Below are 12,695 nucleotides of genomic sequence, written 5' to 3' on the forward strand. Positions count from 1 at the left end.
TTCACGTAACAGTCTCTGTGGCGCAAACGGTTAGCGCGTTCGGCTGTTAACCGAAAGGTTGATGGTTCAAGCCCACCCAGGGACGAAATAGAGATCTGTTTTAATCTCGACTTTATCTCAAAACAATTAAAATTTTTGTTGAATATTTGTTTAATTAACAGTCTTTTTGGCGCAATCGGTTTTCGCGTTCGGCTGTTAACCGAAGGTTGGTGGTTCAAGCCCACCCAGGGACGAAATAGAGATCTGTTTTAATCTCGACTTTATCTCAAAACAATTAAAATTTTTGTTAAATATTTGTTCACTTAACTGTCTCTGTGGCGCAATCGGTTAGCGCGTTCGGCTGTTAACCGAAACTTTGGTGGTTCAAGCCCACCCAGGGACAAAATAGAGATCTATTTTATTCTCGACTTTATCTCAAAACAATTAAAATGTTTATTTAATATTTTCCAATGAACCGTCTCTGTGGCGCAATCGGTTAGCGCGTTCGGCTGTTAACCGAAAGGTTGGTGGTTCAAGCCCACCCAGGGACGAAATAACGATTTGTTTTATTCTCGACTTTATCTCAAAACAATTAAAATTTTTGTTAAATATTTGTTCACTTAACTGTCTCTGTGGCGCAATCGGTTTTATTCTCAACTTTATGTCAAAAAAACAATTAAAAATTTTGTTGAATATTTATTCAATTAACTGTCTCTGTGGCGCAATCGGTTAGCGCGTTCGGCTGTTAACCGAAAGGTTGGTGGTTCAAGCCCACCCAGGGACGAAATAGAGATCTATTTTATTCTCGACTTTATCTCAAAACAATGAAAATGTTTATTTAATATTTTCCAATCGACCGTCTCTGTGGCGCAATCGGTTAGCGCGTTCGGCTGTTAACCGAAAGGTTGGTGGTTCAAGCCCACCCAGGGACGAAATAAAGACTTGTTTTATTTCTCGACTTTATCTCAAAGCAATTAAAATTTTTGTTGAATATTAGCTTAATTAACCGTCTCTGTGGCGCAATCGGTTAGCGCGTTCGGCTGTTAACCGAAAGGTTGGTGGTTCAAGCCCACCCAGGAACGAAATAGAGATCTATTTTATTCTCGACTTTATCTCAAAACAGTTTCAATTTTTGTTGAATATTTGTTCAATTAACAGTCTCTGTGGCGCAATCAGTTAGCGCGTTCGGCTGTTAACCGAAAGGTTGGTGGTTCAAGCCCACCCAGGGACGAATTGGAAACTTTCTTTCTTTTCGTCTCTGTGGCGCAATCGGTTAGCGCGTTCGGCTGTTAACCGAAAGGTTGGTGGTTCAAGCCCACCCAGGGACGAAATAGAGGACTGTTTTAATCTCGACTTTATCTCAAAGCAATTAAAATTTTTGTTGAATATTTGTTCAAATAACAGTCTCTGTGGCGCAATCGGTTAGCGCGTTCGGCTGTTAACCGAAAGGTTGGTGGTTCAAGCCCACCCAGGAACGAAATAGAGATCTATTTTATTCTCGACTTTATCTCAAAACAATTCCAATTTTTGTTGAATATTTGTTCAATTATAACAGTCTCTGTGGCGCAATCGGTTAGCGCGTTCGGCTGTTAACCGAAAGGTTGGTGGTTCAAGCCCACCCAGGGACGAAATAGAGATCTATTTTATTCTCGACTATATTTCAAAACAATGAAAATGTTTATTGAATATTTGTTCAATTAACCGTCTCTGTGGCGCAATCGGTTAGCGCGTTCGGCTGTTAATCGAAAGGTTGGTGGTTCAAGCCCACCCAGTGACGAAATGAAGATTTGTTTTATTCTCGACTTTATCTCAAAGCGATTAAAATTTTTGTTGAATATTTGTTCAAATAACTGTTTCTGTGGCGCAATCGGTTAGCGCGTTCGGCTGTTAACCGTAAGGTTGGTGGTTCAAGCCCACTGAGGGACGAATTGGAAACTTTTTTTCTTTTCGTCTTTATATCAAAAGAATTAAAATTTTTGTTGAATAATTGTTCAGTTAACAGTCTCTGTGGCGCAATCGGTTAGCGCGTTCGGCTGTTAACCGAAAGGTTGGTGGTTCAAGCCCACCCAGGGACGAAATAGAGATCTATTTTATTCTCGACTTTATCTCAAAACAATTAAAATGTTTGTTGAATAATTGTTCAATTAACCGTCTCTGTGGCGCAATCGATTAGCGCGTTCGGCTGTTAACCGAAAGGTTGGTGGTTCAAGCCCACCCAGGGACGAAATAGAGATCTATTTTATTCTCGACTTTATCTCAAAACAATGAAAATGTTTATTGAATATTTGTTCAATTAACCGTCTCTGTGGCGCAATCGGTTAGCGCGTTCGGCTGTTAATCGAAAGGTTGGTGGTTCAAGCCCACCCAGTGACGAAATGAAGATTTGTTTTATTCTCGACTTTATCTCAAAGCGATTAAAATTTTTGTTGAATATTTGTTCAAATAACAGTCTCTGTGGCGCAATCGGTTAGCGCGTTCGGCTGTTAACCGAAAGGTTGGTGGTTCAAGCCCACCCAGGAACGAAATAGAGATCTATTTTATTCTCGACTTTATCTCAAAACAATTCCAATTTTTGTTGAATATTTGTTCAATTATAATAGTCTCTGTGGCGCAATCGGTTAGCGCGTTCGGCTGTTAACCGAAAGGTTGGTGGTTCAAGCCCACCCAGGGACGAAATAGAGATCTATTTTATTCTCGACTTTATTTCAAAACAATGAAAATGTTTATTGAATATTTGTTCAATTAACCGTCTCTGTGGCGCAATCGGTTAGCGCGTTCGGCTGTTAATCGAAAGGTTGGTGGTTCAAGCCCACCCAGTGACGAAATGAAGATTTGTTTTATTCTCGACTTTATCTCAAAGCGATTAAAATTTTTGTTGAATATTTGTTCAAATAACTGTTTCTGTGGCGCAATCGGTTAGCGCGTTCGGCTGTTAACCGAAAGGTTGGTGGTTCAAGCCCACTCAGGGACGAATTGGAAACTTTCTTTCTTTTCGTCTTTATATCAAAAGAATTAAAATTTTTGTTGAATAATTGTTCAGTTAACAGTCTCTGTGGCGCAATCGGTTAGCGCGTTCGGCTGTTAACCGAAAGGTTGGTGGTTCAAGCCCACTCAGGGACGAATTGGAAACTTACTTTCTTTTCGTCTTTATATCAAAAGAATTAAAATTTTTGTTGAATATTTGTTCACGTAACAGTCTCTGTGGCGCAAACGGTTAGCGAAAGGTTGGTGGTTCAAGCCCACCCAGTGACGAAATGAAGATTTGTTTTATTCTCGACTTTATCTCAAAGCGATTAAAATTTTTGTTGAATATTTGTTCAAATAACTGTTTCTGTGGCGCAATCGGTTAGCGCGTTCGGCTGTTAATCGAAAGGTTGGTGGTTCAAGCCCACCCAGTGACGAAATGAAGATTTGTTTTATTCTCGACTTTATCTCAAAGCGATTAAAATTTTTGTTGAATATTTGTTCAAATAACTGTTTCTGTGGCGCAATCGGTTAGCGCGTTCGGCTGTTAACCGAAAGGTTGGTGGTTCAAGCCCACCCAGGGACGAAATAAAGACTTGTTTTATTTCTCGACTTTATCTCAAAGCAATTAAAATTTTTGTTGAATATTAGCTTAATTAACCGTCTCTGTGGCGCAATCGGTTAGCGCGTTCGGCTGTTAACCGAAAGGTTGGTGGTTCAAGCCCACCCAGGAACGAAATAGAGATCTATTTTATTCTCGACTTTATCTCAAAACAGTTTCAATTTTTGTTGAATATTTGTTCAATTAACAGTCTCTGTGGCGCAATCAGTTAGCGCGTTCGGCTGTTAACCGAAAGGTTGGTGGTTCAAGCCCACCCAGGGACGAATTGGAAACTTTCTTTTATTTCGTCTCTGTGGCGCAATCGGTTAGCGCGTTCGGCTGTTAACCGAAAGGTTGGTGGTTCAAGCCCACCCAGGGACGAAATAGAGGACTGTTTTAATCTCGACTTTATCTCAAAGCAATTAAAATTTTTGTTGAATATTTGTTCAAATAACAGTCTCTGTGGCGCAATCGGTTAGCGCGTTCGGCTGTTAACCGAAAGGTTGGTGGTTCAAGCCCACCCAGGAACGAAATAGAGATCTATTTTATTCTCGACTTTATCTCAAAACAATTCCAATTTTTGTTGAATATTTGTTCAATTATAACAGTCTCTGTGGCGCAATCGGTTAGCGCGTTCGGCTGTTAACCGAAAGGTTGGTGGTTCAAGCCCACCCAGGGACGAAATAGAGATCTATTTTATTCTCGACTTTATCTCAAAGCGATTAAAATTTTTGTTGAATATTTGTTCAAATAACTGTTTCTGTGGCGCAATCGGTTAGCGCGTTCGGCTGTTAACCGTAAGGTTGGTGGTTCAAGCCCACTGAGGGACGAATTGGAAACTTTTTTTCTTTTCGTCTTTATATCAAAAGAATTAAAATTTTTGTTGAATAATTGTTCAGTTAACAGTCTCTGTGGCGCAATCGGTTAGCGCGTTCGGCTGTTAACCGAAAGGTTGGTGGTTCAAGCCCACTCAGGGACGAATTGGAAACTTACTTTCTTTTCGTCTTTATATCAAAAGAATTAAAATTTTTGTTGAATATTTGTTCACGTAACAGTCTCTGTGGCGCAATCGGTTAGCGCGTTCGGCTGTTAACCGAAAGGTTGGTGGTTCAAGCCCACCCAGGGACGAAATAGAGATCTATTTTATTCTCGACTTTATCTCAAAACAATTAAAATTTTTGTTGAATATTTGTTTAATTAACAGTCTTTTTGGCGCAATCAGTTTTCGCGTTCGGCTGTTAACCGAAGGTTGGTGGTTCAAGCCCACCCAGGGACGAAATAGAGATCTGTTTTAATCTCGACTTTATCTCAAAACAATTAAACTTTTTGTTAAATATTTGTTCACTTAACTGTCTCTGTGGCGCAATCGGTTAGCGCGTTCGGCTGTTAACCGAAACTTTGGTGGTTCAAGCCCACCCAGGGACGAAATAGAGATCTATTTTATTCTCGACTTTATCTCAAAACAATTAAAATGTTTATTTAATATTTTCCAATGAACCGTCTCTGTGGCGCAATCGGTTAGCGCGTTCGGCTGTTAACCGAAAGGTTGGTGGTTCAAGCCAACCCAGGGACGAAACAACGATTTGTTTTATTCTCGACTTTATCTCAAAACAATTAAAATTTTTGTTGAATATTTGTTCAATTAACTGTCTCTGTGGCGCAATCGGTTAGCGCGTTCGGCTGTTAACCGAATGGTTGGTGGTTCAAGCCCACCCAGGGACGAAATAGAGATCTATTTTATTCTCGACTTTATCTCAAAACAATTAAAATGTTTATTGAATATTTGTTCAATTAACAGTCTTTGTGGCGCGTTCGGCTGTTAACCGAAAGGTTGGTGGTTCAAGCCCACTCAGGGACGAATTTGAAACTTTCTTTCTTTTCGTCTTTATATCAAAACAATTAAAATTTTTGTTGAATAATTGTTCAATTAACAGTCTCTGTGGCGCAATCGGTTAGCGCGTTCGGCTGTTAACCGAAAGGTTGGTGGTTCAAGCCCACCCAGGGACGAAGTAGAGAACTGTTTTATTCTCGACTTTATCTCAAAGCAATTAAAATGTTTATTGAATATTAGTTCAATTAACCGTCTCTGTGGCGCGATCGGTTAGCGCGTTCGGCTGTTAATCGAAAGGTTGGTGGTTCAAGCCCATCCAGGGACGAAATAAAGATTTGTTTTATTCTCGACTTAATCTCAAAACAATTGAAATGTTTGTTGAATAATTGTTCAAATAACTGTTTCTGTGGCGCAATCGGTTAGCGCGTTCGGCTGTTAACCGAAAGGTTGGTGGTTCAAGCCCACTCAGGGACGAATTGGAAACTTTCTTTCTTTTCATCTTTATATCAAAAGAATTAAAATTTTTGTTGAATAATTGTTCAGTTAACAGTCTCTGTGGCGCAATCGGTTAGCGCGTTCGGCTGTTAACCGAAAGGTTGGTGGTTCAAGCCCACTCAGGGACGAATTGGAAACTTACTTTCTTTTCGTCTTTATATCAAAAGAATTAAAATTTTTGTTGAATATTTGTTCACGTAACAGTCTCTGTGGCGCAAACGGTTAGCGCGTTCGGCTGTTAACCGAAAGGTTGATGGTTCAAGCCCACCCAGGGACGAAATAGAGATCTGTTTTAATCTCGACTTTATCTCAAAACAATTAAAATTTTTGTTGAATATTTGTTTAATTAACAGTCTTTTTGGCGCAATCGGTTTTCGCGTTCGGCTGTTAACCGAAGGTTGGTGGTTCAAGCCCACCCAGGGACGAAATAGAGATCTGTTTTAATCTCGACTTTATCTCAAAACAATTAAAATTTTTGTTAAATATTTGTTCACTTAACTGTCTCTGTGGCGCAATCGGTTAGCGCGTTCGGCTGTTAACCGAAACTTTGGTGGTTCAAGCCCACCCAGGGACAAAATAGAGATCTATTTTATTCTCGACTTTATCTCAAAACAATTAAAATGTTTATTTAATATTTTCCAATGAACCGTCTCTGTGGCGCAATCGGTTAGCGCGTTCGGCTGTTAACCGAAAGGTTGGTGGTTCAAGCCCACCCAGGGACGAAATAACGATTTGTTTTATTCTCGACTTTATCTCAAAACAATTAAAATTTTTGTTGAATATTTGTTCAATTAACTGTCTCTGTGGCGCAATCGGTTAGCGCGTTCAGCTGTTAACCGAAACTTTGGTGGTTCAAGCCCACCCAGGGACGAAACAGAGATCTATTTTATTCTCGACTTTATCTCAAAACAATTAAAATGTTTATTGAATATTTGTTCAATTAACAGTCTCTGTGGCGCGTTCGGCTGTTAACCGAAAGGTTGGTGGTTCAAGCCCACTCAGGGACGAATTTGAAACTTTCTTTCTTTTCGTCTTTATATCAAAACAATTAAAATTTTTGTTGAATAATTGTTCAATTAACAATCTCTGTGGCGCAATCGGTTAGCGTGTTCGGCTGTTAACCGAAAGGTTGGTGGTTCAAGCCCACCCAGGGACGAAGTAGAGAACCGTTTTATTCTCGACTTTATCTCAAAGCAATTAAGTTTTTTGTTGAATATTTGTTCAACTAACAGTCTCTGTGGCGCAATCGGTTAGCATGTTCGGCTGTTAACCGAAAGGTTGGTGGTTCAAGCCCACCCAGAGACGAATTGTAAATCTTCTTTCTTTCGTCTTTATATCGAAACAATTAAAATTTTTGTTAAATACTTTTTCACTTAATTGTTTCTGTGGCGCAATCGGTTAGCGCGTTCGGCTGTTAACCGAAAGGTTGGTGGTTCAAGCCCACCCATGGACGAAATAGAGATCCATTTTATTCTCGACTTAATCTCAAAACAATTAAAATTTTTGTTGAATATTTGTTCTATTAACTGTCTCTTTGGCGCAATCGGTTAGCGCGTTCGGCTGTTAACCGAAAGGTTGGTGGTTCAAGCCCACTCAGGGACGAATTGGAAACTTTCTTTTATTTCGTCTTTATATCAGAAGAATTAAAATTTTTGTTGAATATTTGATCAAGTAACAGTCTCTGTGGCGCAAACGGTTAGCGCGTTCGGCTGTTAACCGTAAGGTTGGTGGTTCAAGCCCACCCAGGGACGAAATAGAGATCTATTTTATTCTCGACATTATCTCATAACAATTAAAAATTTTGTTAAATAATTGTTTAATTAACAGTCTCTGTGGCGCAATCGGCTCTTAACCGAAAGGTTGGTGGTTCAAGCCCACCCAGGGACGAAATAAAGATCTACTTTATTCTCGACTTTATCTCACAGTAATTAAAATGTTTATTGAATATTTGTTCAATCAACCGTCTCTGTGGCACAATCGGTTAGCGCGTTCGGCTGTTAACCGAAAGGTTGGTGGTTCAAGCCCACACAGAGACGAATTGTAAATCTTCTTTCTTTCGTCTTTATATCAAAGCAATTAAAATTTTTGTTGAATACTTGTTCACTTAATTGTCTCTGTGGCGCAATCGGTTAGCGCGTTCGGCTGTTAACCGAAACTTTGGTGGTTCAAGCCCACCCATGGACGAAATGGAGATCTATTTTATTCTCGACTTTATCTCAAAACAATTAAAATTTTTGTTGAATGTATGTTCAATTAACTGTCTCTATGGCGCAATCGGTTAGCGCGTTCGGCTGTTAACCGAAAGGTTGGTGGTTCAAGCCAACCCAGGGACGAAATAAAGATCTATTTTATTCTCGACTTTATATCTCAAAAAAGTAAAATTTTTGTTGAATATTTGTTCAATTAACCGTCTCTATGGCCCAATCGGTTAGCGCGTTCGGCTGTTAACCGAAAGGTTGGTGGTTCAAGCCCACTCAGGGACGAATTGGAAACTTTCTTTTATTTCGTCTTTATATCAGAAGAATTAAAATTTTTGTTGAATATTTGATCAAGTAACAGTCTCTGTGGCGCAAACGGTTAGCGCGTTCGGCTGTTAACCGTAAGGTTGGTGGTTCAAGCCCACCCAGGGACGAAATAGAGATCTATTTTATTCTCGACATTATCTCAAAGCAATTAAAATTTTTGTTGAATATTTGTTCAAAGAACAGTCTCTGTGGCGCAATCGGTTAGCGCGTTCGGCTGTTAACCGAAAGGTTGGTGGTTCAAGCCCACTCAGGGACGAATTGGAAACTTTCTTTCTTTTCGTCTTTATATCAAAAGAATTAAAATTTTTGTTGAATATTTGTTCACGTAACAGTCTCTGTGGCGCAAACGGTTAACGCGTTCGGCTGTTAACCGAAAGGTTGGTGGTTCAAGCCCACCCAGGGACGAAATAGAGATCTGTTTTAATCTCGACTTTATCTCAAAACAATTAAAATTTTTGTTAAATATTTGTTCACTTAACTGTCTCTGTGGTGCAATCGGTTTTATTCTCAACTTTATGTCAAAACAATTAAAAATTTTGTTGAATATTTATTCAATTAACTGTCTCTGTGGCGCAATCGGTTAGCGCGTTCGGCTGTTAACCGAAAGATTGGTGGTTCAAGCCCACCCAGGGACGAAATAGAGATCTATTTTATTCTCGACTTTATCTCAAAACAATGAAAATGTTTATTTAATATTTTCCAATCGACCGTCTCTGTGGCGCAATCGGTTAGCGCGTTCGGCTGTTAACCGAAAGGTTGGTGGTTCAAGCCCACCCAGGGACGAAATAAAGACTTGTTTTATTCTCGACTTTATCTCAAAGCAATTAAAATTTTTGTTGAATATTTGTTCAATTAACTGTCTCTGTGGCGCAATCGGTTAGCGCGTTCGGCTGTTAACCGAAAGGTTGGTGGTTCAAGCCCACCCAGGGACGAAATAGAGATCTATTTTATTCTCGACTTTGTCTCAAAACAATTAAAATTTTTGTTGAATATTTGTTCAATTAACAGTCTCTGTGGCGCAATCGGTTAGCGCGTTCGGCTGTTAACCGAAAGGTTGGTGGTTCAAGCCCACCCAGGGACGAAATAGAGATCTGTTTTAGTCTCGACTTTATCTCAAAACAACTAAATGTTTGTTGAATAATTGTTCAGTTTAACCGTCTCTGTGGCGCAATCGGTTGGCGCGTTCGGCTGTTAACCGAAAGGTTGGTGGTTCAAGCCCACCCAGGGACGAAATAGAGAACTGTTTTATTCTCGACTTAATCTCAAAATAATTAAAATATTTATTGAATAAATGTTCAATTAACCGTCTTTTTGGCGCAATCGGTTAGCGCGTTCGGCTGTTAACCGAAAGGTTGGTGGTTCAAGCACACCCATGGACGAAATAGAGATTTATTTTATGCTCGACTTTATATCTTAAGAAAAGTAAAAATTTTGTTGAATATTTGTTCAATTAACCGTCTCTGTGGCGCAATCGGTTAGCACGTTTGGCTGTTAACCGAATGGTTGGTGGTTCAAGCCCACCCAGGGACGAAATAGAGATCTATTTTATTCTCGACTTTGGCTCAAAACCATTAAAATTTTTGTTGAATATTTTTTCAAATAACCGTCCCTGCAGCACAATCGGTTAGCGCGTTCGTCTGTTAACCGAAAGGTTGGTGGTTCAAGCCCACTCAGGGACGAAATGGAGATCTATTTTATTCTCGATTTTATCTCAAAAAAAGTAAAATGTTTGTTGAATATTTTTTCGATTAACCGTCTCTGTGGCGCAATCGGTTAGCGCGTTCGGCTGTTAACCGAAAGGTTGGTGGTTCAAGCCCACCCAGGGACGAATTGAAAATTTTCTTTCTTTTCGTCTTTACATCAAAATAATTAAAATTTTTGTTGAATATTAGTTCAATTAACCGTCTCTGTGGCGCAATTGGTTAGCGCTTTCGGCTGTTAACCGAAACGTTGGTTGTTCAAGCCCACCCAGGGACGAAAAAGAGATCTAATTTATTCTCGACTTTATCTCAAAACAATTAAAATGTTTGTTGAATAATTGTTCAAATACTGTGTCTGTGGCGCAATCGGTTAGCGCGTTCGGCTGTTAACTGAAAGGTTGGTGGTTCAAACCCACCCAGGGACGAATTGAAAATTTTCTTTCTTTTCGTCTTTATATCAAAATAATTAAAATTTTTGTTGAATATTAGTTCAATTATCCGTCTTTGTGGCGCAATCGGTTAGCGCTTTCGGCTGTTAACCGAAAGGTTGGTTGTTCAAGCCCACCCATGGACGAAATAGAGATCTATTTTATTCTCGACTTTATCTCAAAACAATTAAAATGTTTGTTGAATAATTGTTCAAATACTGTGTCTGTGGCGCAATCGGTTAGCGCGTTCGGCTGTTAACCGAAAGGTTGGTGGTTCAAGCCCACTCAGGGACGAATTGGAAACTTTCTTTCTTTTCGTCTTTATATCAAAGCAATTAAATTTTTTGTTGAATATTTGTTCACGTAACAGTCTCTGTGGCGCAAACGGTTAGCGCGTTCGGCTGTTAACCGAAAGGTTGGTGGTTCAAGCCCACCAATAGGCGAGTAAGAAGTGACATTGGACCCGGACATTTTTGATAACAACCATTTTTTGGTCACAGGAGGCTTGTCTGGTAGTCAGATCGACGATTCTAAAATTCGGCAAAAATCGGACCTAAGGAACTGCCCCAAACCGCATTTTAAATTTGCATAGCGCGCCATCTAGCGGTTGTAAATATTTGCTCTAAATAAAATGCAACATATGACGCATATATACACGTAATTAACAGTCACACGAAGATAAGTGTATTGAAACTATTTAAAAAGGTTGTGATCATAGGTGTCGGCAGGAAAGGGGCACTAACCCCCCTCCCCTGGATTATGATTTTACATGTAATTTGCTTGCAAGAGTGCAATTTTCCAAAATCGGATTCGCCTTCCAGGCAAATACTTTTCCATCAGATTTTCAATCAACCCTATTTTATTTTTTTGATTTCTCTAAATATTTTTCTGCCGTAGGCTCAACAGCCACTTACAGTCTTACATCAGACGTTAACAGTATTTTTTTTCACAATTCTCGCACCTCACCACTCAAATGTTACTTTAAATTGAAAACTTTTCGTACCTATGTTGCAGCTTAGCCTACAAGATGAATTTGGCTTTAAAAATTGCGTCTTTGCAACCCCGCCTCTGCCCCACCCTGCATTTTTTTCTGCTGACGCCCATGTTTGTGACGTATTTGGCCATTTATTACAGTTTAATGATTTTCACGCAATTCTATTTGCATACGTTAAATTGCAATTCAATGTAGGCTATATGACACTTCAACTACATTAGCAACTGAAACAAATGATGATACAACGTTGGCAGATGTAGAATCAACGTATAGGCTAATACAACGATGAACATCAGCGATTTGAGCGATTAATGCTTTAACAGAAAAGGCAACTTAAATTTAATCAACTTATTTATCTGGTGATGGAACGTTTGTTGAAACCGAAAGTGCTAGACCTTGACCCGAGTGACGCACTTGCTGCTAAGCACTACAAACATTGGCTGAAAACATTTAACGCCTTTCTTGAAGCAGTTCAGCGTTCTGTGCCAAACCGTGAACCCTCTGAAGGCGACCAAAGCTCTCAGAATTTCTCAGCAGTAGATAAAATAGCATTACTGCACTGCTATTTGTCACCTGAAGTGTACGACCTTGTTGAGGACTGTTCTACCTTCGACGCAGCAAAGGAAGTACTCGATAAAGCCTACTTAAAGGAGAAAAACGAAACTTTTGCCCGTCACCTTTTACTCACCAGGGAACAGAAGCATGATGAAACTATCACATCGTACGCAAGAGCACTCAAGGCACTTGCCCGAGATTGCCAGTGGCGAGCTGTCAGCGCAGGAGATTTCAAAAGGGAATTAACTCGAGATGCATTTATTACTGGAATCTCTTCTTCAGCTATCAAGCAGAAACTACTAGAAGAAAAATCACTCACCCTTGAGGATGCTATAGCTAAGGCTGAATTACTCGAACAAGCGCACAATCAATCCGGATGTCTTTCAACTACTCTTCAATCTTCCGTCGCTGCATCGTCAAGAAATGCCAATATCCCACTAAGGAAATGCTACTTTTGCTCCGGAAAACTGCACCCGGGCGGAAGGGTGGAATGTCCTGCTCGGGACGCTTCTTGCCGAGCATGTGGAAAAAAGGGTCATTTCGAAAGAGCCTGTTTAAAATCACAAAAAAGACAAAACAATCGTATCAAAGCACAATCTACATCTGCTTCAATACTGGGAGAT

At 39.8% G+C, this 12,695-nt stretch overlaps 1 protein-coding gene and 16 non-coding genes across 17 annotated transcripts in view; all 17 read left to right on the forward strand.

Moving 5' to 3' along the window:
- The window catches only part of LOC145771563 (uncharacterized), a 106,806-nt gene that overhangs the window by 57,293 nt on the left and 36,818 nt on the right, over positions 1-12,695 (forward strand). The window lies entirely within an intron of this gene.
- Trnan-guu (transfer RNA asparagine (anticodon GUU)) lies at positions 457-530 on the forward strand. The gene has a single exon. It is a non-coding gene; the product is annotated as a tRNA-Asn (tRNA).
- Positions 690-763, forward strand: Trnan-guu (transfer RNA asparagine (anticodon GUU)). Its single transcript has one exon. It is a non-coding gene; the product is annotated as a tRNA-Asn (tRNA).
- On the forward strand, positions 838-911 carry Trnan-guu (transfer RNA asparagine (anticodon GUU)). Its single transcript has one exon. It is a non-coding gene; the product is annotated as a tRNA-Asn (tRNA).
- Trnan-guu (transfer RNA asparagine (anticodon GUU)) lies at positions 1,234-1,307 on the forward strand. The gene has a single exon. It is a non-coding gene; the product is annotated as a tRNA-Asn (tRNA).
- Trnan-guu (transfer RNA asparagine (anticodon GUU)) lies at positions 1,534-1,607 on the forward strand. Its single transcript has one exon. It is a non-coding gene; the product is annotated as a tRNA-Asn (tRNA).
- Positions 1,981-2,054, forward strand: Trnan-guu (transfer RNA asparagine (anticodon GUU)). Its single transcript has one exon. It is a non-coding gene; the product is annotated as a tRNA-Asn (tRNA).
- On the forward strand, positions 2,579-2,652 carry Trnan-guu (transfer RNA asparagine (anticodon GUU)). Its single transcript has one exon. It is a non-coding gene; the product is annotated as a tRNA-Asn (tRNA).
- On the forward strand, positions 3,852-3,925 carry Trnan-guu (transfer RNA asparagine (anticodon GUU)). Its single transcript has one exon. It is a non-coding gene; the product is annotated as a tRNA-Asn (tRNA).
- Positions 4,152-4,225, forward strand: Trnan-guu (transfer RNA asparagine (anticodon GUU)). The gene has a single exon. It is a non-coding gene; the product is annotated as a tRNA-Asn (tRNA).
- Positions 4,599-4,672, forward strand: Trnan-guu (transfer RNA asparagine (anticodon GUU)). Its single transcript has one exon. It is a non-coding gene; the product is annotated as a tRNA-Asn (tRNA).
- On the forward strand, positions 5,478-5,551 carry Trnan-guu (transfer RNA asparagine (anticodon GUU)). The gene has a single exon. It is a non-coding gene; the product is annotated as a tRNA-Asn (tRNA).
- On the forward strand, positions 6,519-6,592 carry Trnan-guu (transfer RNA asparagine (anticodon GUU)). The gene has a single exon. It is a non-coding gene; the product is annotated as a tRNA-Asn (tRNA).
- Trnan-guu (transfer RNA asparagine (anticodon GUU)) lies at positions 9,105-9,178 on the forward strand. The gene has a single exon. It is a non-coding gene; the product is annotated as a tRNA-Asn (tRNA).
- On the forward strand, positions 9,254-9,327 carry Trnan-guu (transfer RNA asparagine (anticodon GUU)). The gene has a single exon. It is a non-coding gene; the product is annotated as a tRNA-Asn (tRNA).
- On the forward strand, positions 9,403-9,476 carry Trnan-guu (transfer RNA asparagine (anticodon GUU)). The gene has a single exon. It is a non-coding gene; the product is annotated as a tRNA-Asn (tRNA).
- Trnan-guu (transfer RNA asparagine (anticodon GUU)) lies at positions 10,150-10,223 on the forward strand. Its single transcript has one exon. It is a non-coding gene; the product is annotated as a tRNA-Asn (tRNA).

The sequence above is a fragment of the Aplidium turbinatum genome, chromosome 6 (genome assembly GCF_918807975.1).
Source record: "Aplidium turbinatum chromosome 6, kaAplTurb1.1, whole genome shotgun sequence".
NCBI classification, from domain to species: domain Eukaryota; kingdom Metazoa; phylum Chordata; class Ascidiacea; order Aplousobranchia; family Polyclinidae; genus Aplidium; species Aplidium turbinatum.